Genomic DNA, 20,903 nt, shown 5'->3' with positions numbered 1-20,903 from the left:
TTAATAAATATAGACAGTGAATATTGAACAGCATTATATATAGCCATACCATTATTTTCACTCTGATTTTCGCTTTTTTAACATTTAGATCCTATTTGCCAATGTATGTAAATGAGTCACTAATTTTTTTTTTAATGTTCATTTATTTGATTTCAGGGTTTTGTGGCAGGTGGAAGTTAGATCTGTACATAATTTTATTAAGATATACTTTTGGGGTTGAATTTTTGAATGTGCTTGGCTTTGGCCTAATATTGTTCCCATTTAAATCAATAATAAAACTCCACTGATTTCCATGGGCATAGAGTGAGGCCAATACTGTGCATTTAAAAAAAAATCCCACCCTTATTTCCCAAGTCCTGTTTGAGACAAGCACATACTGAAAGTTTGCTGGAAGCTAATATTCACAGAACAAAGAAAGTTTTGTTCTCCAACTCCTCAAATTTGAGTATGCTTATTATAAATTTAAAGTATTGACTTGAAAAAAAATATACATATATATGTACACACACACACTGATTTTTAGAATTGGCACTTCAAATACATTAAAGAACATAATTATTTTATTTTATTTTATTTTATTTTAATGATTGCCATTTCCAGATCAGAGAAGTGCCGTTGAACAGTTTGCAATAATAATTATACCCTTTTTCAAAAAAAGCATTAAAATGAGGAGATATTGCAGAATTTGAAGTAAAATATTTGGGTACCCATAGATGTGAACCTGAAACTGAAAAAAATAGGTACCTAGCTTCTAAACTAAGATGGTCTTTTAAAATTGGCTTTATATGTCTTTCTAATTGCTTATATGGTAGCCATCAGTAGGGTATCTAAATTCCTCCTACCCAAAATAGTGAAGTATGTACACAAAAATACATCCCTTTCTTTCTGTCTCCTACTTCCCCTATCAAAAGGGGCTGGACAGGTATGTGGGTATGCATAGTATCAGTACGGGTAGGTAGACTGAAGAAGTCATTTTGCATTTTGGACTGAAAACACTGAGGTTCATGGTCATCCTTATCTCTTCTGGGAGTTCCAGAGCTGCAGGCCAGTCACTCAAAAACCTCTTTTTCCTACGAGCACAAGTTTCACTCTTGAGGCTGACAGCTCCATGGTCCCAGTGGAACATAACTGTTGTGGGAGGTCATGTTCTTGTAGGGTAATGAGGCAACTTGAGCTGGTTCCATAGGGATCTTTGAAGATGAAGACCAAAGCCTTGAATCTGACCCAGTATTCCCCATGGAACCACTGTAGAGAGTGGAGCATTGGGGTGATGAGTTCTCTATGACTTGTGTTGCCAGTCAGAAAGGCTGCTATGTTCAGAACCACTAAGAATGGTTTCATTTCAAGGTACAAAGATTTACAATAATGATGTCTGGAAATCACAAATACATAGGTCCCTGGGGCTATATCCAAAACTGACAGGAGTCAGATTGGGCAGCCCTAGGTAGAAAGGGACCCTTTTCTCATCTGCAGCTATTTGGGGATCTAGAAATAATGAGTCCATGTGAGTTCTAATGATCTGAGGGTGAACACTCATTGGAAGGTAATGTTCCAGAGGTGGCAAGTTCTTCTAAACACTTCCCTCTCACTGCAAGTATCATTTCAGGCTTTTCTGGATCCATCTTCACGCACCTGCTCTTCCAGATAGTTGCTCATCTCAGCCTGGAGAGACTGTGCTGTCTGTGTGTGACATGAAGGTGACATAGAGCTAGGTGTTATCTGCACATAGAGCTAGGTGTTATCTGCACAGGGTTAGTCCATGATGTTCCAAAATCTGTCTTCATATAGATGACGAGCAGAAGACGAGAGAGAAAGGCTGAGTTCCTGGGGGACTCCACAAGTGAGGGCTACAGAGGTGAAACAGCAGGTGCCCATCACAACTCTCTGAATGGAGCCTGTGAGGAATGATTAAAACCATCTCAGCAGGAACTTCCTCTGCTTCACCTCTGGAACAGGGCAGCAGAGTTCTACCATTGATCATAGCAAAATGCTGTGGAGAGATCCAGCAATAGGCTCATAATATGGCTTTCTTGGTCCTAAAAGCAGTAACAAACCTTTCCAGTATTAATCTCCACTCCAGAGATACCCACCACCACCTTGGTGATGGATCATGATTATTAAATATAATTATGATCAGTTTTAAAAAAAGAAGAAAGGACCAAACAATAATTGTAGGAAAAAACATATTAGGATATATTGTATTCCTTCTCCACCTTTTATAACAATGTTCTCTCCTCTTAGCCCCCCAGTAGATGATCCAGACCAAGCAATGGTCAGTTGCCAATAGTCACCAAATTATCTGGTTTTTAATATCATAAAGCTCCCAGGTGCTAGAGACTTTGTCTTGTTTTGTACCTGTAAAGTACCATCAGCACTGACACTGAGTAAATAATTGGTAATATTTAGACTTGCAAAAGCCTATTTGGACACCTATGACAAAAACTCAACATGCATACTTAATACAAACAAAATACAGTAAAATTAAAATGTTTCAGAGTAGCAGCCGTGTTAGTCTGTATCCTCAAAAAGAACAGGAGTACTTGTGGCACCTTAGAGACTAACAAATTTATTAGAGCATAAGCTTTCGTGGGCTACAACCCACTTGCATCCGAAGAAGTGGGTTGTAGCCCACGAAAGCTTATGCTCTAATAAATTTGTTAGTCTCTAAGGTGCCACAAGTACTCCTGTTCTTTTTAAAATTAAAATGTTATCTTCTGCTGTTACATTCATGAGCACCTTTTACAATACTAACATTCATTTCTGGGTTTGCTTTTGGTTTGGTTTTTGGTTTGGTTTTTAATTAAAAAATCATTTTAAGTTCTCCTTGCTCTTTGCTGAGTCTCTTTAAGCTAAACTAATGCAGTCATTATCATCATTGTCATTTGCATTATGGTGGGACTTAGGGCTCTCAATCAAGGTCTGAGGCTCCACTGTGGTACGCACTGTGCCCACAGGGAGAAAATACAGTCCCTGCCTTAAAGAGCTTACAATATATGTCTATATGATGAAGGGCCACGGGTGGATACAGGAAACAGACTAGGGGAGCACAAGGTAACCGTGAGACATGTCTAACATATCAGGGAGTGCCACATGTCTAACATACCTTTTCAAAGGTGAACTTTCCATTCCTGTCACTTTCTCACACCCAAATCCTAGACTGTTGAATGCTAGACGGAAACCTTTGATGAATCTTTGGATAATGGACTGTTGCCTTGACAAACTAAAGTTTTAGTGAAGCCTGTGGGTGTCATGACAACTATCATAGCAAAGCTGGGATTTTTCAGAAGGAATAGGGACTTTGACCGCTACAGCCCCAATCTCTGAATCTAAAAATTGCTGGACTGGTATATTGGATGACTTTTAACATTTTCAAATATCTCATAGAGCAGTGGTTCTCAAACTGGGGCCGCCGCTTGTGTAGGGAAAACCCCTGGCAGGCCGGGCTGGTTTGTTTACCTGCCGTGTCCGCAGGTTCGGCCGATCGCAACTCCCACTGGCCGCGGTTCACCGCTCCAGGCCAAGGGGGGCTGCGGGAAGTGGCGGCCTGCAAATTCCTTGTCCCGCACTGCTTCCCACAGCCCCCATTGGCCTGGAGCAGTGAACTGCGGCCAGCGGGAGCTGTGATCGGCCGAACCTGCAGATGGGGCAGGTAAACAAACCGGCCTGACCTGCCAGGGGCTTTCCCTGAACAAGCGGTGGCCCCAGTTTGAGAACCATTGTTGTAGAGTTATGACAAAAGAACCCATGTCCCTTGGACTAGCCTAACATAAAATTTCAGGAGAGTTGTTTTCAGATACCATGGAAAACCACAACTTGTTTGAAAAAATGAACTTTCATCCCAGAAATAAGTGAAATAATTTGCTTTGTTATTGTAACCCTTGTAAAATAGCAAGAGTATAAAACCCAACAAAGATAGATTTTTATGCTGGTAGATATCCCAGAAACCTCATGTGAAAGTTCAGAGACACTTTAGAGAAAAAAATGCATCCTAGCAATGAAAGCATTTGGGATAATAATAATCATACAGTTCTCAACTTAAAAAAAGAGTGAATTTTAATGCCCATGAAAGTGCCAGATTCATGTCTCTGGAGAAGGAAGACCTTTATGTACCGCCGAACATATACAGCCCAGGCAGTACCAGTGCAAGCTTTTGATTTACATAGACTTCTTTTTAGGTAGTAATGTATTAACTACAGGTTAACTGGGCCGAAGTGTGAGACAATAGTAAAATGTGAGCAACAATCAAAAGAGAGAAAGGGGGAAGTGGCAAGAGAGCACAGATTGCTTTTAATTTTTAAACATTCCTTTTTTCTGTAGATTTCACTCATGTATCTTGCCCTAGATCACTGGATGCTAGTGTCATGACATGGACACTGTGTCCAGCGCATACTTGCACACACCAGAAGTTTTATCTGTTTGCCAAATTTAGTGCCTAGTCATCCTACAGAAGAGGTCCAGAGTTTTATACCATGCACACAGGTGGAGTGGGCTGAGAAGGAATATTTTCAGTTTATGCTCAGGGCAACCAAACAGATTAATGCGTCACACCCACCAGAATGAGAAGATATTTGTTTCCCTGCTCATTCAATACTGGACTGCTCTGCAGAGACAACTGACAAAGTTGTCTAACCTGCGCTGATATTTGTGACAATGAGGACACTTGTGCACTAGGAAGTGAGCAGAGACCTCCTACGTATTTTGCACGGGTTCTTCAACTTTGGAAGCTACTAGTTAATCTTAAACCACCACTGGCTTGTTCATGTTTGCAAGCACTTTCTCTTTAGAAGACGGGAATCAATACCAAATAAAATAATAGCGAAAGAAAGGGATTCTAAAGTAATAATGGTGAAAGGTGTGCAAGCCGGTGGAAAGTACAGTAAAAAAAAAAAAAAAGTGACAAGTCATGATAAATGGGTCGTTATAAAATTCATGTTTAGGCTGCACCAGTCTGGGGATAATGCCATTCGTCATGGCAACACTGGGGCACTAATGAGCCCTCATTGCATATTCATGGCTGTGGCATCTCTCTCTCTCTCCCTCCCACCATGAACCAATGCCTGGTAAATATCTCCACCTCAAGCTGAAACTCAGCTTAGGTTTTTTTTTTTTATTTGTTATGTTGCAGCAATTACACTGTAAAAGTGCTGCACAAGATTGATTGCTCTGATCTGTAGTTCAATTGTAAATTAGAATACACATCCCCCTAGGGAAACACGGCCCCTATTTGTGATTAAGAAAAAAGCCCCATAATAGACTAATAGCTAAAGTTCTCTCTCTTTTACTTTCAGGCAATTAGCTTGATGAAATGGCCTCTTTTTGTGTACCCTGGAAGTGTAAACCGATATCATAATGAAGTATATGATGTTTATTCTATTATTTTCACCTTGCCATATATGCAGGAATGCATAAATAATGGCTGCTTTGTGTAGTAAATTTACTGGTTCAGAAGTAAACTATTTCTTAAAGAGGCAGTGTATGGTTCCTGATGACTTAAGTTAAGGTAAGTATTCATGTGTGTGACTGAGCCCCCTACAAAAACGAATGTTCTGCTTAAAAAAGATTGGAGACCATTTTTGGTCACAAGATTAAATAACACTTAGTTCTTACATGGTGTTTCCGTTTGCAATGAACTTTACAGCCGTTAATTAAATAACCCTCCTTAAATAATATCCCTGTGTAGTAGGTAAGGCAGGTATTATCTCCATTTTACAGATGGGAAATCAAGGCAGAGCAATTCAAATGTCTATCCAAGGCCACACAGGATATCAAAAGCAGAACGGGGATTAGGTCTCAGGAAATCCTGGCTCTTAAATCCTATGCTCAGACCATCCAAACGAGCCTTTTCCCTCACTTATAATGTCCCCCCGTCCGCTCCCTCCCAATATAGCACTGAATGATGGTTCCATTGACTCTGGTCATAGTGTCACTCATAGATGTAATGCCGCTGTTTTCCTTTCTCTTAACGTTCTGTGATGTCATTTTAGCATTGAGTGCCATGTAGCATGCATGGCTATAGCTTTACTCATTTGCTTTTTTTCCTTATCTCCAAAAATCTTTCTCCTGAACTGCAGTAGCAGGCTATTGACTTGGGTCCTGGTGTTGCTTCCCTAGTCAGCATCACGTGGAGTACACTGTCCTTCCAAAGAGTCAGCTCAGGCCGTTAGTCTGAGACACTGAGTCATGTTATGGAACCACATAACGGTGATGGTGGGACTAGCGCCTTTGTTCATCGGGTGAATGGCTGTGATGAAAACTGCCAGAGAGGTGATAGCTACAGAGCAGCATACATTGTTTGTGACAATAAAGGCCGCTCCACTAGCAGCCCAGCACCACATTTGAAACTGACGAGTCACAGTTATTGGAGGAGTTAAATCTCTTCAACCAAGACAATTTGTGGCTCTATTTCCAGCTTATATAAAAATATGTACATTTCCAGGCTACCTGTATTTCCCATAAACCATGAACAAATTGTGAATGCTCAGAAACCAGGCAAAATTCAGTGATGTCATTTTTTTGCCAATTTTCAGAAAAGACACTGATACAATTGAAAAGCATCAGTGGCCCACTCTCAATCCATGTAAACCACTTGTGATAGACCCAAGCCAGTTGGGTACAGCAGAGTAGCAGAAGGCAGATATACTGGCCACTGGATTAACAGTTTTCTGTTCCCTGACTGACCAGAGCAGGGGCTGCTCCAGGCTCATGAGAACACCTGACTCCAATTAACCTGCAAAGAGTCAGGTGAGGCCAGTAAGCTAATGTGACCACCTGATTCTAATTAAGGCCCCTCTGATACTATAAAAGGACTCACTCCAGTCAGGCAGAGAAGAGCTGGGGAGCCAGCGGAGAGGAAGTGCGGCTGAAGGGCTGGTTAATGAAGATACCCTCAAGTCATTGGTAAGGGTGAAGAAGGGAGAAGCAGGAGAGCTATGGGGAAGTGGCCCAGGGAAATGTAACAACTCTGGCAGTGAAAGGTTGGCTGCCAACAGCTGCTACCATTAGGGTCCCTGGGCCAGAACCCGGAGTAGAGGGTGGGCCCGGGTTCCCCCCAACCCATCACTACAGGAACACCTCCTGGGAGGGGAAGTCAGGACAGGAGGCTCAACTGTTCTGAAACAAGCCCTTAGGGACAACAGAGACTGTGGGAATTCTCTCACCAACCTCCTTGCTGGCTTATGATGAAAAGGGCTCAGTAGACTGTAACCCTGGCCCTAGAGAGAGAAGGGCTACGTGGAGGGTCGTGTGGCTAGCATATACCGCCTAGCAGAGTGGGACCCACGGGGACAAGGTCGGAGCTCTGCCACACACACTAGCAACTTCAAGATATCCCATCCTCTTTGAAAACTAGCAGAAAATTAAAGAATGTCTGGCAGGTGGTTCCACAGATGCCTGCTTAATTCTCTAATCCAAGTAATCTATATCAGTGGGTCTCAACTTTTCCAGACTACTGTACCCCTTCCAGGAGTTGGATTTGTCTTGTGTACCCCCAAGTTTCACCTCACTTAAAAACTACTTGCTTACAAATTCAGACATGAAAAGACAAAAGTGTCACAGCTCACTTACTGGAAAATTGTTTACATTCTTATGTTGTCTGTATGAAATTTTAGTTTGTACTGACTTTGCTAGTGCTTTTTATGTACCCTGTTGTAAAACTAGGCAAATATCAAGATGAGTTGATGCACCCCCGGGGGTACATGTAACCCTGGTTGAGAACCACTGATCTATACAGTCATGAGTGAGGAAAGAGAGAGAAAATCTGGGAGTGATTTCAAGTAAACGCAATAATGCCTTGGATTCAAATACTGACTTTGCATTGCAGGGGACTTAATACCAATAGAGGGAAACTCTCCATCCCTTTCTGTGAAATAGCAATGGAGGTGCTATCTAGGAAGGTGATGTAGACAAGGGAAAGGAAGGATGGTCCAACTAGTGATACCTGAAGACCTGGGTTCAATTCCTAGCACTATCACAGACTTCTTGTGTGACCTTGGGCAAGTGGCTTAATCTCTTTCTGATGTCTTGGTTGCCCATCTGTAAAATGGGTATAATAGCACTTCCCAATATCCTGAGCGTATTGTGAGGATAAATACATTACAGATTTGACAAACTCAAGTATTATGGTAATTGGGGCCTGTAGCAGGGTGGTCACCCCACTCCGGCCCTGAAGGGGTTAAAGCAGCCCTGGAGAGGGCTGCAGTGGGGAAAAGGTAGGCTGATGGGGAAAGCAGCCACAGCTGTGGCCAGCTTAATCAGGCCCAGCTGACCCTTATAAGAAGGCAGTGGGCCAGAAGCTAAAACACACTCTCTCTCTAGCTTCTTGAGAGAGAAGGACCTGGCTGCCTGGGAGCTGAGAAGGGTACCTGAGATGGAGCAGTGCTGGGGAAGGGCAGAGGGAGCTGGGGAGCTCCAGCCAGGAAAAACCCCAGGCTGCAGGCCTTACTAAAAGGGCCAAATAGGTACTGGGGCTGCAGAGGGGCAGCCCAGAGATAGGCAAAGGCAGTAGTTCCTAACCCCCTTGCCGATGATGAGTGGTTTACAGACTGCAGTCGGCCCCAGGGAGCGGGGGCTAGATGATGACTGGCAGTAGGCACAGAGGCAAGGTGGGCTTAGAGGGTTGGGGGTTCCCCTGGGAGGGGAGACCCAGACCGAGGGGATACTGTGGTGGGCAGAACCCCTGGGCAAAGGTCACCAGGGTCTAGGAGGGACACGGGGCCAGCAGCAGGCAAGACACTGGCCTGCACAGGGCGCTCCGGGCTGGAAAGAGCTAATTCTTGAGACAACCAGCAGGAGACACTGTGCTGGTGAGTCTTCACCCCGCAACAGGGCCATATAAGATAGACAAGCTGAAAAACCTGTGGCAGATATGTATGGGCATATGTGCAACATTATTGATTCACCTACAATCCAAACTAGGTTATTAAGATTAAGGTTGTGTGAGAAGAGTTTCCTTTAGAGAAGACCACAACACAATTTTATCACACAATACTACCAAGTGCAAACCTTTAAGAAAATAACACTGACTACATGGACACCACATTTTGTTTAAACTTGTTAATCATTGTCTTCTTGCATGACAGCCCTGGCATTTAAAATATGTTAGGGGTGACACAATCCTTTCACCTGGTGCAGACATATATCACTGGAAGGATGTTCTCATAAACAAAGTGCTGCAGGCTATGATCTTATCATTCTCCTCTTCCTTCTTCTCAGTTCAGTTCAATGACAAACATTTTTTTTCTGTTCTTTGCTCCAGTTTCTGTTCAGGAGAAGCCTCGCATCGGAACAGCAGGTGATGTTGCAAATAAGGATTGATGGACATCGGTCATGGTGTAGTGGGGAAGGAGGGAAAACTTGCAATGAAGTTTGAAATGCTGTATGCAGTGCTTTGACTCTGTGCAATAGCTACTCTTTTACAGTGATAAGCAAAATTTTATTCTCACACACACACTTCATTTTTTAAAAACTGTATGTTAAAAGTTAAGAGGGACTTATCTACCCTGTGGTGCCCCATGCTGACCTAGCATGGGACTGTAGGCATGCTCTGCCTCAGTTTCCCTTTTCCTCAGGGCCCCTTAAGAACCCCTTAAGAACTCCGTAAGACAAAATTCCCCTGCGGGGACTCTACTTTATTTCAAATTTCTTTTAGGATTTAATTAAGTCTCTCCCCATGGGCATAGATGTGACACAGCCTTCCTTCTTGGGGTCTGGACTTTGGAGTTACTCTCTCTTAGGAGAAATTGTCTCTCTCTCAGCACCTCCCTATAACTGAGCCTTGATGGCCTTTTATCAGGCCCAGATATTCCTTAGTCAGTTAGCTGCCTAGATAGACTCTTTCCCTTTAAATTAACTTGTCATGGGTAGACTGGCCCTGGACTCCCCTCAAAGGGGCAGGCAACCCCAAGATAGGGACATAAAACTGATACGAATGTTTGAAGGAAATTATTGCATTACTAGCATGGTTCAGTTGAGTAGATAAGTAGAGTGTCAACTTTTAGATGGGTTTAGACACAAAGAAGGTGGTTCTTCTGGACGAAGCCGGAGGTAATAGGATGGAAGAGAAATTCCACAGTTCAGTGACTTTTAATTTATTGGGGAGGAAAATATTATCATCCATTTAAACCCTTTCATGGCTAGAGCTGTGTAATTCCCTCTTTGTGCTTTGTAAAATTTTTCTGGGACAATTTGTGAAGCAGGTCCAATTTTCACCAATAGCACCAGCAAAAACTGGCACATTTTTCTCCTGTAAAACTACCGTCTCAATCCCTCCAGTGATCTTTCTAACTATATGTGACACTTATAAGTAAGAAGTCTTGTCACTAGAAGTATACAACACATTCAGTTCAAGATGAAAAGCCTCCAAAATGTCCCCTTTTCCAGGTTTGTGGTGTTTCCATGAAAATGCCATTTTTTCCAGTATTTTTATTAGTGAAAATGCCATCATATTTTACATTAATTTCCCCTCTTCTATCCTACAGATCAATAATCCAAATGCAGCATTTCACAGTGCTGGAGATGGATTAGTTGAGATTTGTCACATGGTTGAAGTTATATTGTTCCTCATGATTCCATGATGGATTAAGCCTACTCCATGTGACTCTTAGTGGGAAGTATGGTGTTTGAGCCAGTCAGACAAAATCTAGTGTCTCCTTTCCAATGTTTAATTTGAAATACTTCTATAAGTACCCGACCTTGGAACTGATTTTTTCCAGTATTTGACACTAACTAAATTTCACATTGATTATCATTATATCTTCTTGCTTGGCCTCCTGAGCTTCTGAACATCTATTGCGTTGTGTTATGGTCTTAGCCCTGGTCTACACTGTGGGGGGAGGGGAGAGATCGATCTAAGTTACGCAATTTCAGCTATGTGAATAATGTAGCTGAAGTCAACATACTTAGATCAACTTACCGTGGTGTCTTCACCGCGGTGAGTCGACTGCTGCCGCTGCCCTAGTCGACTCTGCCTGCACCTCTCACGGCGCTGGAGTACAGGAGTTGATGGGAGAGCGCTCTGGGGTTGATTTATCGTGTCTAGACTAGATGTGATAAATCCATCCCCGTTGGATCGATCGCTGCTTGCCAATCCAGAGGGTAGTGTAGATATACCCTTAGTGTCTTATGTTCCTGGAGGTCTGCACTCATATGAGCGGAGTACTTATGAGGCCAGTACTCAAAGAGGGATGATCTAAAGCTCATTGAAGTCAACAACAGTCTTTGCATTGACTCCAAGTGGTTTTTGCATCAGGCCTTGCACCGCCTGGGAACTGTTTCTTTTCCAGAGTGTGAAACTCTTAATAAGCTTCACTTTTATTAGTAGTATACTATGTTACGAGGAGAACACATCTCTGATCTTTCCCGGAGGACTTTTTTCTGTTTTGTCATAGCATCAAAGCCATTCATCACAAAAGAAAGAAAGAAACCCAGGAGAGGTGGATCTATGTTCAGCAAAGAAAATAATATTATTTCTCTAGAAGAGGCACCAATTATCAAGGTCAATAATCAGACATGGCAGTGAAGAGTCAGGATGCACAGCCAAAGTATAATTTGTTCAGTACTGAGCATCTCACAGATAGACAGTTCTACCTTCATACTTCAGAGAACTGCTGCCCATACATGTAAGGGTAATTTATCATTTGAACAAGACAGTCATGTAGGTATTTGTCAGATACAAAGTATAGGGCAGAATAACTACAGAGGAAGATGCTGAATTTGGAGAGGAGAATTCCTTTGATGCGTAACTTCATTTGGAAATCATAGAATCAGATAAACATAGGGCTAGAAGAGTCCTCAAGAGACCAGCAAGTTCAGACCCTGCACTAAGGCAGGACCATGTGAATGTACACCATCCCTGACAGGTGTTTGTCCAACCTGTTCTTAAAAACCTCCAATGACGGGTATCCCACAACCTGCCTTGGAAGTCTATGCCAGAATTAACTGACCTAATAGTGGGAATGTTTTCCCTAATAACTCTTCTAAATCTCCCTTGCCACAGATTAAGCCCATTACTTCTTGTCCTACCTCTAGTGCAGTGGTTCTCAAACTAGGGCTGCCACTTGTTCAGGGAAAGCCCCTGGCGGGCCAGGCTGGTTTGTTTACCTGCCGCGTCCGCAGGTTCGGCCGCTCGCAGCTCCCAGTGGCCACAGTTTGCCGCTCCAGGCCAATGGGAGCTGCGGGAAGCGGCACGGGCCGAGGGACGTACTGGCCGCCGCTTCCCACAGCCCCCATTGGCCTGGAGCGGTGAACCACGGCCACTGGGAGCTGCGATCGGCCGAACCTGCGGACGCGGCAGGTAAACAAACCAACCTGGCCCGCCAGGGGCTTTCCCTGAACAAGCGGTGGCCCTAGTTTGAGAACCACTGCTCTTGTGGACATGGAGAACAATTGACCCCCATCCTCTATAGCAGCCCTTAACATAGTTGAAGACTGTCATCAGGTCCTCCATACGTCTTCTTTTCTCTAAAAGAAAACAGGCCCAGTCTTTTTAATCTTTCCTCATAGGCCAAGTTTTCTAAGCCTTTTGTCATTTTTGTTATTCTCCTCTGGGCTCGCTCCACTTTATCCACATCTTTCCTGGATTGTGGCACCCAGAACTAGACACAGTACTCCAGCTAAGACCTAACCAGTGCTGAGTAGATCTAGACAATTACCTCCAATGTCTTTCATATGACACTCTTGTTAACGTACCTCAGAATGTTATTTGCCTTTTTCACAATGGCATCACATTGTTGACTCCTATTCAATTTCTGATCCACTATTACCCCCCAGATCCTTTTCAATAGTACTATCACCTAACCAATTATTCCCCATTGTGTAGTTACAAATTTGATTTTTACTTCCCAGATGAATTTCATCTTGTTGACTTGTTGACAATTCTCCAATTTGTCCAGGTTGTTTTGAGTTAGATGAACCTGGGGTCCACGAGTGATGTTAAAGAAGAAGGGCAGGAAGATTCCAATGATGAGTGGGAACATATCAGTGGCCAGAAGGCTGCAAGTGGAGATGAAATTCACTTTCTCTCATGTACTACCAAGACAAGAGCCTCCATTACTCACAAGGCAGAGAAACAGCTACTGTAAAGACACAAAGAGCAAACTGTTTTGGCATCCACGGTTGCTCCTTTTTTGTTTTCTACTGTTCTGTCATCACTGCTGACAGTGTGACAGCAGTCAGCAGAGGAGGGGGAAGATGTGGTCACCTGCAACCATGTAACTTGGGTGCAAGCTCTGCACAGGTCAGACTGAAGTTCTTACATTCACTACAGTGGGATTGTGCCAGGTGATAAGTCTTGGGGTTCTAACTAGTGCTGCTATGTCTGGTTCTGCGTGTGCAGTGGGGCATATACTTTACCCTCTATGCAGTTGAACATAAACATTCCCTTATACAAACTGCCTGCTGTTTTAATTATATTGCTATTGCAGATCTCTTTGCCTTGCCCACCTGGTCTAAAATTCCATTACGCTCACCCTTACTCGCCTTTGCTTTTTAATCCAAACTGATACAAAATCCTAGTACCTAATCAACAGTGTTCTTATTTGTTGACATGGGCAAAGGTCATGCACCATGCAAGTGCAAAAAAAAAATAAGTGGCCCATTTCACATACCACGGACACTATGCAATACATGTGGGTCAACACTAGGGAAGGAAACTTGGACCACATGGAAATACCACCCCAGTAAGAAATATCATAGATCAGTGGTTTTCAATCTATGGTCCGTGGACCCTAGGGGGTCTGCAGACTTCGTCAAAGATTTCCAAAGCGGTCCGCACCGCCATTTGAAATTTTTCAGGGGTCTCCAAATGAAAAAAAGGTTGAAAACCACTATCATAGATAGCTTCATTCCCTTGTTTCCTTCATGCTGCCTTTCAGAATGTCAACAGTAAGCTTAGGTTTTGCATAGAGTTCCTGATCAGAGAAATGAATAAGTCTTCCACATAGCAATATGTTTTACTTTTTGGTTTGCAGGTCAGATAAAAAATGTGATTTGTTTTGTTCTGGTTTTATCAGGAATGTTAAAAATAAACAGCCAAAACCCAACAGTTGCTGCCAACTTTTCTAGTGGTTGAAATAAACCTTTCCTGAAAAATAATCCCAAAGGTGTGAATATCCTGAAGATCAAGAAGCTCTTTAAGATCTACCAGTGGCAGAATCATGCAATTGGAGTCATGCCCCATAAGCGTTAAAGGCTTAAAACGTTAACAGAGCACTTTAATGGGAGCAATTTTTAAAAGTTTTATTTAATTTGCATTTAAATAACACTGAATATGTTATGGACAGCTGACTCCATGAGAGCTATGCAGCTACACAGATATACAGTTTAATAGTGTTTGCAATTCTCTGAGACCTGAGTGAGGATCTAAAATGGACCTTACCTAACCTTTCTGACTATATTTTGGTTAGTTTGCTTTCTGGTCTGATGTGGATAGAGATTCCTTGTTCATTTCTTAAGTATTTTACCTTAAAGAGTAGTGGAGGAGGAGAGAATAGCTTGGGGGGAGAGGGGGAATTAAATGAACCATAAAATAACCCCATAAATGTAACTCAATAAACAAAACAAAATCCTTTATAATACATGGAGTTGTTATAGGACATATTAGATAGTATGGTCCTGATCCAAACTCCCAGTGACCACAGTGGTTCTCTAAATGCTTTAGAAAAAGAGCTCTCCCAAATGTGGAAACAATTATAAAGAAATTAATGACTCATTAGCAAACATTCCATAATTCATTTCTCATTTCTGGGTCAATGTTACTAGTAAAACATATTTTAGCTCTTTAGCTGACTTGGTTTCTATTGGGCATTAACCCCCATTGCTGTTCCTATAAAAATGACTTAAAACTAAGTCTCAGTGGCTGGTCCTCTTGAGAAAGGTGGTTCATGAAGATCTTTACTCAAATTCAGAGACATAAATTACTCCTCCAAGTGAATAAGAAACCCTGGCTACCACAACATAGTAGGTCACAAAAAATAGATGGCATGATCCAAACCCTACTGGAATCAATGGAAAAACTGCTGTTGACTTCAATGGGCTTTGGATAAGAAACCACTGAAAATGCATTTGAACAAGCATGTAATGGATTGAATGAAAGGTACACTGTTATTCTACTGGGATATTTTTAATGTCATATTCTTTAAAATGCCTGTATATACATCAGAACTATTGACCTGACCCAACTGTTGTTGAAATTGATGGAAAGACTACCATTGAGTTCAGGGGGCATGGGATTGTGCCTTAAATTTTCAGGTTAACTCAGAAGATTAGACATGGTGTCTTTACGTGTTCAGTAAATGAATATTATGCAGAAGAAACATGCGCCAGAAGTCAAAACGACCATATTATTTGTATTTAAAATAGCAATTTAATCAAGGATATCTATTAGAGACAGCGAAAATATTCTATATCCAATTAACATAAAATATTTTGCATTTATATGATCCTTTTTCTTGTTTTAATGATCAAGCGGTAGGTCCTCAAATGATGGAAATCAGCATCACAATGGTGCTGGGACAATTTACACCATTTCACTAAATTATTTTTGCTAGTAATTAAAAGATAATGACCAGTGTGACTCAGAGGCCCATGGGTGGTTCTTTACTGTGTGTCAGCAACACTTGTCAGGCCTGTCATACTCATTACACCTAATAGCTGGTTGTCATGATGTATACCCAAAAGGTGTCATGTAATATATCATTGTAAAACTAATAACTCACTGATCATTAATATTCTCGTGTAATATGTATGTATGGAGTGGCCACAAAGAGTTATGTACTAGAATTATGTTCTTAAAAAGTGTTTGGCAAGCAATGCATAAGCACAATCTGCCTTACACAAAGGAATGTGTATTTGCTTGTCTGACCAACCTAATCGTCTGGAAGAGACAATGAAGGTACATCTAAATCCATGGTAAACAAACTAACAAGTGGGGAGAAGACAGCATGGCATCTCTCAGAAAGAGAATTTTGATCTGGGCTTACTTCTCAAAGAATACATTTCAAAGGTTTGCTCGGCTATAAAGACAGGGGTCTGACCCTCAGAAGATAAGCAATTGAATCACCTGTTTGTTTACAATATTACTGCATCTGAAAAAGTGGGGGTTTTTACCCACGAAAGCTAATGCCCAAATAAATCTGTTATTCTTTAAGGTGCCACCGGACTCCTCGTTGTTTTTGTGGATACAGACTAACACGGCTACCCCTCTGATACTTTACAGTATTACTGAATTATAAAAGTGAATCAAGTAAGGTCTTTTATGAAAACCTGTGACACACTGGTGATTAACGTCATTGTGAAATGTCTGTATTAACACTATGTGAGGAAGTATGGATACTAACTGACATACTTTAAAGTCTGTCACCAAACACAGGGAGAAACAGGTTTTGTCCCAGACAGGAGAGAAAGCAGCTCTCTACCTGTCTTCAATGTAACTTGTGCATTATAGAAGCAAAACAATGGAAGCCCCATTTACATACAAATCAGCAGAAGGATGGGAAAGTCACAGGATGGGAAGAACAGCAGGAACCCTTCCTGGTTCTTGAAATAGAGAGAATGAATTTTGGGGTGATAAAGGGGTGGGGGAAGACATTTGAGTTGTCCATCGCTTGAGGGATTAAAGGGCACAGAGCTTTTGAAATCACAGCACACTGGCCCCTTCAGCCAAGAGTTGAAGTCTCTGGAAACTGAGTCGAGGTGAGAAACTTGCTCAGGCCCAGACTGTAACTTGCTGCAATTAAGTTTTAGTCTTAGAAGCATATTTTTACTTGTATTGGCTTGTAACCCTTTCTATCTTTACTCCTTATACTTGGTCCTTCCTACGTCCTTTTTTTAAATACACTTGTTTTGCTTTTATTACAAATCAATTAAGTGCTATGATTGAAATAAGAGTATTGTCAAACCCCAATTAAATTAATGAGCTGCGGTGTATTGTCTCTTTAAAGGAGCAATGAACTTCAGTGCGTGTTCCAGGAGAGGGCTGCAGGGAGATGTCTTGGGGGAACTCAGGAGTTGGGGTTCACTATTTGTTACCTACAAGGTAAGGTGTGGACTGGCAGAGTCCTGGAGAGTTTGCTGACAAGGCAGCCAAGCTGATGCGTCCGGAAGTTGCCACCCAGCTTAGCAGTAGCAAAGCACTCACTTGCCAAGGCTGAGAGAGGTCACAGTAGCTAACAGTTTTGGGAACCTCAGCAGATTTTCACATTGGCAGACAATTTTGTGGAAATTTGGGATGGGGAAGGTGTTGGGGTCACTCTGGAAAAAAAGTAGCCGGGTGGTGAAAGCCGGGGATGACCTGCATGCTTGTATGTTGGCTGTTGGTGTCAGGGCCTTGAGCCCTGCAGCATATCATGTAAGGTACCCAGAGTGACAGAGCCCCATGCTGATCTGGGTTGAACCCCAAAGCATCACAACCAGGAAAAAGAGAGAGACCGAGATGTATGTTTCATTTTCTTCAGTGGATGATCAATCTTAAACTTGTATTTCATCATGAAAAACTACTCTTGGTATGGACAAAGGACAGTGACTTAAATGGATATGAAGAACGTTTAAATACAGGTGAAAATGGTTTATTTGGGATAAATTTCATTTTCAATGAGAGATTCAAATACTTCAAACTTCAAATAGATATTAAATAACAATTTCGTAGAAAAATCTACTCTTTCTCAATGCTTTAGTAACCTGAGTACTATATAAGTGTGATGATTTTAATGCATGGCTTCAAAGAATGACCAGATTTGAGCAACTACTCATATTGTCTCACTGGGGATAGATGTGGCAGACATAATGCATGTATGTACACCCACAAATACATACCTTTCCTAAGCATTAGTTTGGCTGTCAGACTGGAAAATATTAGTATCTTATGGGTTAAAGCAAAAATTAGTAAAACAATCATGAACAATGCATCTTTTGGCAGAAACTAAAATTCATGTGAGTTCTCTGTATGTTTCTTTTAATTACACAACTCAGAACTGCAAACAGAAGTCTAACCCAGAACACAGACTTCAAAAAGTTTGGCTTTCTTCAAAATTCCATAACAAATATTCAGCTGATTTCCTAACCCAAATATTCTGGGTTCTCTCATCCCTAAAAAAAAACATCAGTATCGCTCTTTTTTTTTTCCTTTTCTTTCTATTGGTTTATTATGTCTGTATTTTAGAGCCTAAAGAAAACAAATGTAATTTCTATCACTCAGTAAGGTAATGGAATTAGTCCAATGAAACAGCAGAATTTTTACACTGAATTTGTAGTGTAAATTACAGGGGAAAGACATCTCTTAATTCAATAGCCACTTACACTGATATTCTGTACAAACCACATTGATTGCTACAGATATATATAACTTCCATAACATTCCAACCTGATGTTTCTTTTGCAATCTTAAACTTTTCTTTCTGTTGAGAGTGGCTTCTTCTATTTCCCAAAATGGGAAATATGTTTCTTCCTATCCTTGTGAAAATCATTCCTAAGAGTACTGGAAATCTGATCTCTCTATTATGCAATATCCAAGGAGATGCGTGTTTCAAGCAGAACAATCTCAGGGCTAAGAATCCCATGTGATAATGGAAAAATGCTCCAAAGTATGCATTCTGCCAGTGACTTTCCCCAGAGTACAATGCCTGAAGTTCTGACACACTGGATTTGTTTAACCATTTGTCTGGAATGAACTCACCACATAAGATGCTAGATCTGAATTACATTCAAACAAAACTGCGGCATCGCAAGCTGAAAACTTTAGGATATATCAGAATATTTATCTTCAAATAAAGTGAATTAAAACCACTATTAGCGTTAACGGTAAACATACTGGATGCACATTCCTGTTTGGTCTCAAGAAAAGCAACAGCAAAGTCTCAATTAAAAAGGGTTGGAAGGAAGCTGCTTTGGCATATTTGAACAATATCAAAAACATTGATGGCATTTTGGGACCTGATCCTCAGAAGGAATAAATCAGCATAGTTCCACTGACTTAGCCCAAACATTTTGATGGGAATCTACACTTCAAATACTCTTTCGGTTTTGATCATTTTATCCCTGCAGCCCCAAAACAACATATACGATACAGGAAAGAGCTTTGTGGCTGGGGGGTTGATATTCTATGTGTATAGAAATTAAGCCTAAAATGATCTAGTCCTGAACAAAGAAGAGAGTTAATAGAGCAATGTAACATGATAGTGATGAACGCTGATTGGCTACATCGCTTCAAAATGTCCTACAAGTTCAAAACAGCTGGAAATTTGAGAAATTATAAGGGCATATATTTAAAATGGATAGACAAGAATAGTTTAAAAAGCCATATCAGCATGCGAACAACCTATGGGATTCACTCCTGTGGGAAACTATTGAAGAGAATAGTAGTTTAGAGGTGTTCAAGGAAGGGTTACGTATTTATATAAGTACTATATCACTGTATAGATTAAAAAATTACATGGATATCAAATCCCATCATTTGGAGCATACGTTGTTCTAGCATTGGGTTAGCACTAAATGTGTTCCTCGGTGCAGTAGAATTGCATAATTCATCCTACTACATTATGTAGTGTGGAAGGTATACATGCCTCCTCAGGGAGAAAATACTGGGTATTAAGGGGTATTTAATCTAGTGGAGACAATCATAATAAGAACCAATGGCTAGAATTATATCCAGACAAATGCATATTAGAAATAAGACACAAATTTTTACCAGTGAGGGAAAAAACTACCAAGGGAAGTGGTGGATTCTCCATCTTATGAAGTCTTCAAATCAAAATTGGATGCTTTGCTGGAAGGATATGCTCCAGTCATGATGCAATTCTCTGGTCTGTGTTATACATGTCAGACTAGATGAGCTGATAGTCTCTTCAGACCTTAAACTCTATTAATCTAGGTGTTACCAGTAATGAGGCACAAGTATTGGCAACTTCCAGAGTCAGGTTAACAAATTAAATGAATCAGTGGCCTTTTCAGAGTAGCTATTCCTACTGTATGTTTTTTAAAATATAAGGAATTTGAATGTATAACTCCATTATTATACTATAATATGAGACATCTTAACCCTTTTTTAAAATTGTAGTGTACACACACCACCAGAATAAATACTGGCAAAACAGTCCATGTTATGGAATAATAAAGTACTGCATATAGGCATGAAGAATTAAGTTCCTTAGCTGTCATTATGGTAGATGTCATAAAATTCTACCCAAATATAATCTACTTTTTAAAAAAAAGTAATATTTGTATTACACTAGAACCTAGAGGTCCCATCTCAGAATGGTCATTGTGCTAGGCATTGTATAAAGTCAAACACGTCCTTGTACTAAGGAACTTGCCATCTCAATAGATGTAACACACAGAGTGAGGTAAACGTGCTTGGATGAATTAAGAGCACAAGCCACACTGACTCTTAACTCACTCAGTACTTTTCAAAATCTCACCCTCAATAGATAAGACAGGCAAAGGGTAGGAGGAGAATCAGAGGCCGAGAGAGATGAAGTGACTTACCCTGGGCATACAGCAGGGTAGGGGCAGAGCTGGGAATAGCATCCACATATCCCAAGTCCCAGTCTTGTGCCCTGGGTACTAATCATGCTATCTCTCAAATGTATCATGGTTTGTGAGAATCATCAGCACCATAGAATGACTTGAATATTGCTTGAACCATCAGTTTCTTCCGCAAGCGTCAGGATTCTGAGTGCTCTGGTCTGAGGCCTGGCATGGCGTTGGTGCACATCTGTGCATGAGCACAAATTCCACAATTTCATAGATGTGGCTGGATGCCCAGTCATTGGAGACTTGCACACATATGCGGTGCTGTGTGGACAACGTAGGTGAGCAGATGGACGCACAAACACATGCAATGACATCAGGGCTGAAAATCAGGCCCTTTATATGCTTACTTCACTTCCATGCAGGCAACAAGAAAACTGTGAAAT

At 41.3% G+C, this 20,903-nt stretch overlaps 2 long non-coding RNA genes across 3 annotated transcripts in view; one reads left to right on the top strand and one right to left on the bottom strand.

The window, feature by feature from the left end:
- LOC128844015 (uncharacterized) overlaps positions 1-9,268 on the top strand; it is a 50,652-nt gene extending 41,384 nt beyond the window's left edge. The window contains exon 3 of the long non-coding RNA XR_008446420.1: positions 9,254-9,268. This is a non-coding gene — a long non-coding RNA (uncharacterized LOC128844015). The remainder of the gene's footprint in view (positions 1-9,253) is intronic.
- An 8,274-nt stretch (positions 9,269-17,542) lies between these two features.
- Positions 17,543-20,903, bottom strand: part of LOC128844013 (uncharacterized) — a 36,980-nt gene continuing 33,619 nt past the window's right edge. For both annotated transcript variants that reach the window (XR_008446416.1, XR_008446419.1), the window contains one exon: positions 17,543-20,781. This is a non-coding gene — a long non-coding RNA (uncharacterized LOC128844013). The remainder of the gene's footprint in view (positions 20,782-20,903) is intronic.

Source organism: Malaclemys terrapin, chromosome 10, assembly GCF_027887155.1.
Source record: "Malaclemys terrapin pileata isolate rMalTer1 chromosome 10, rMalTer1.hap1, whole genome shotgun sequence".
Taxonomy (NCBI): Eukaryota; Metazoa; Chordata; order Testudines; family Emydidae; genus Malaclemys; species Malaclemys terrapin.
Note: the sequence above shows the minus strand (reverse complement) of the source record. Positions and strands in the feature narration are given on the sequence as shown.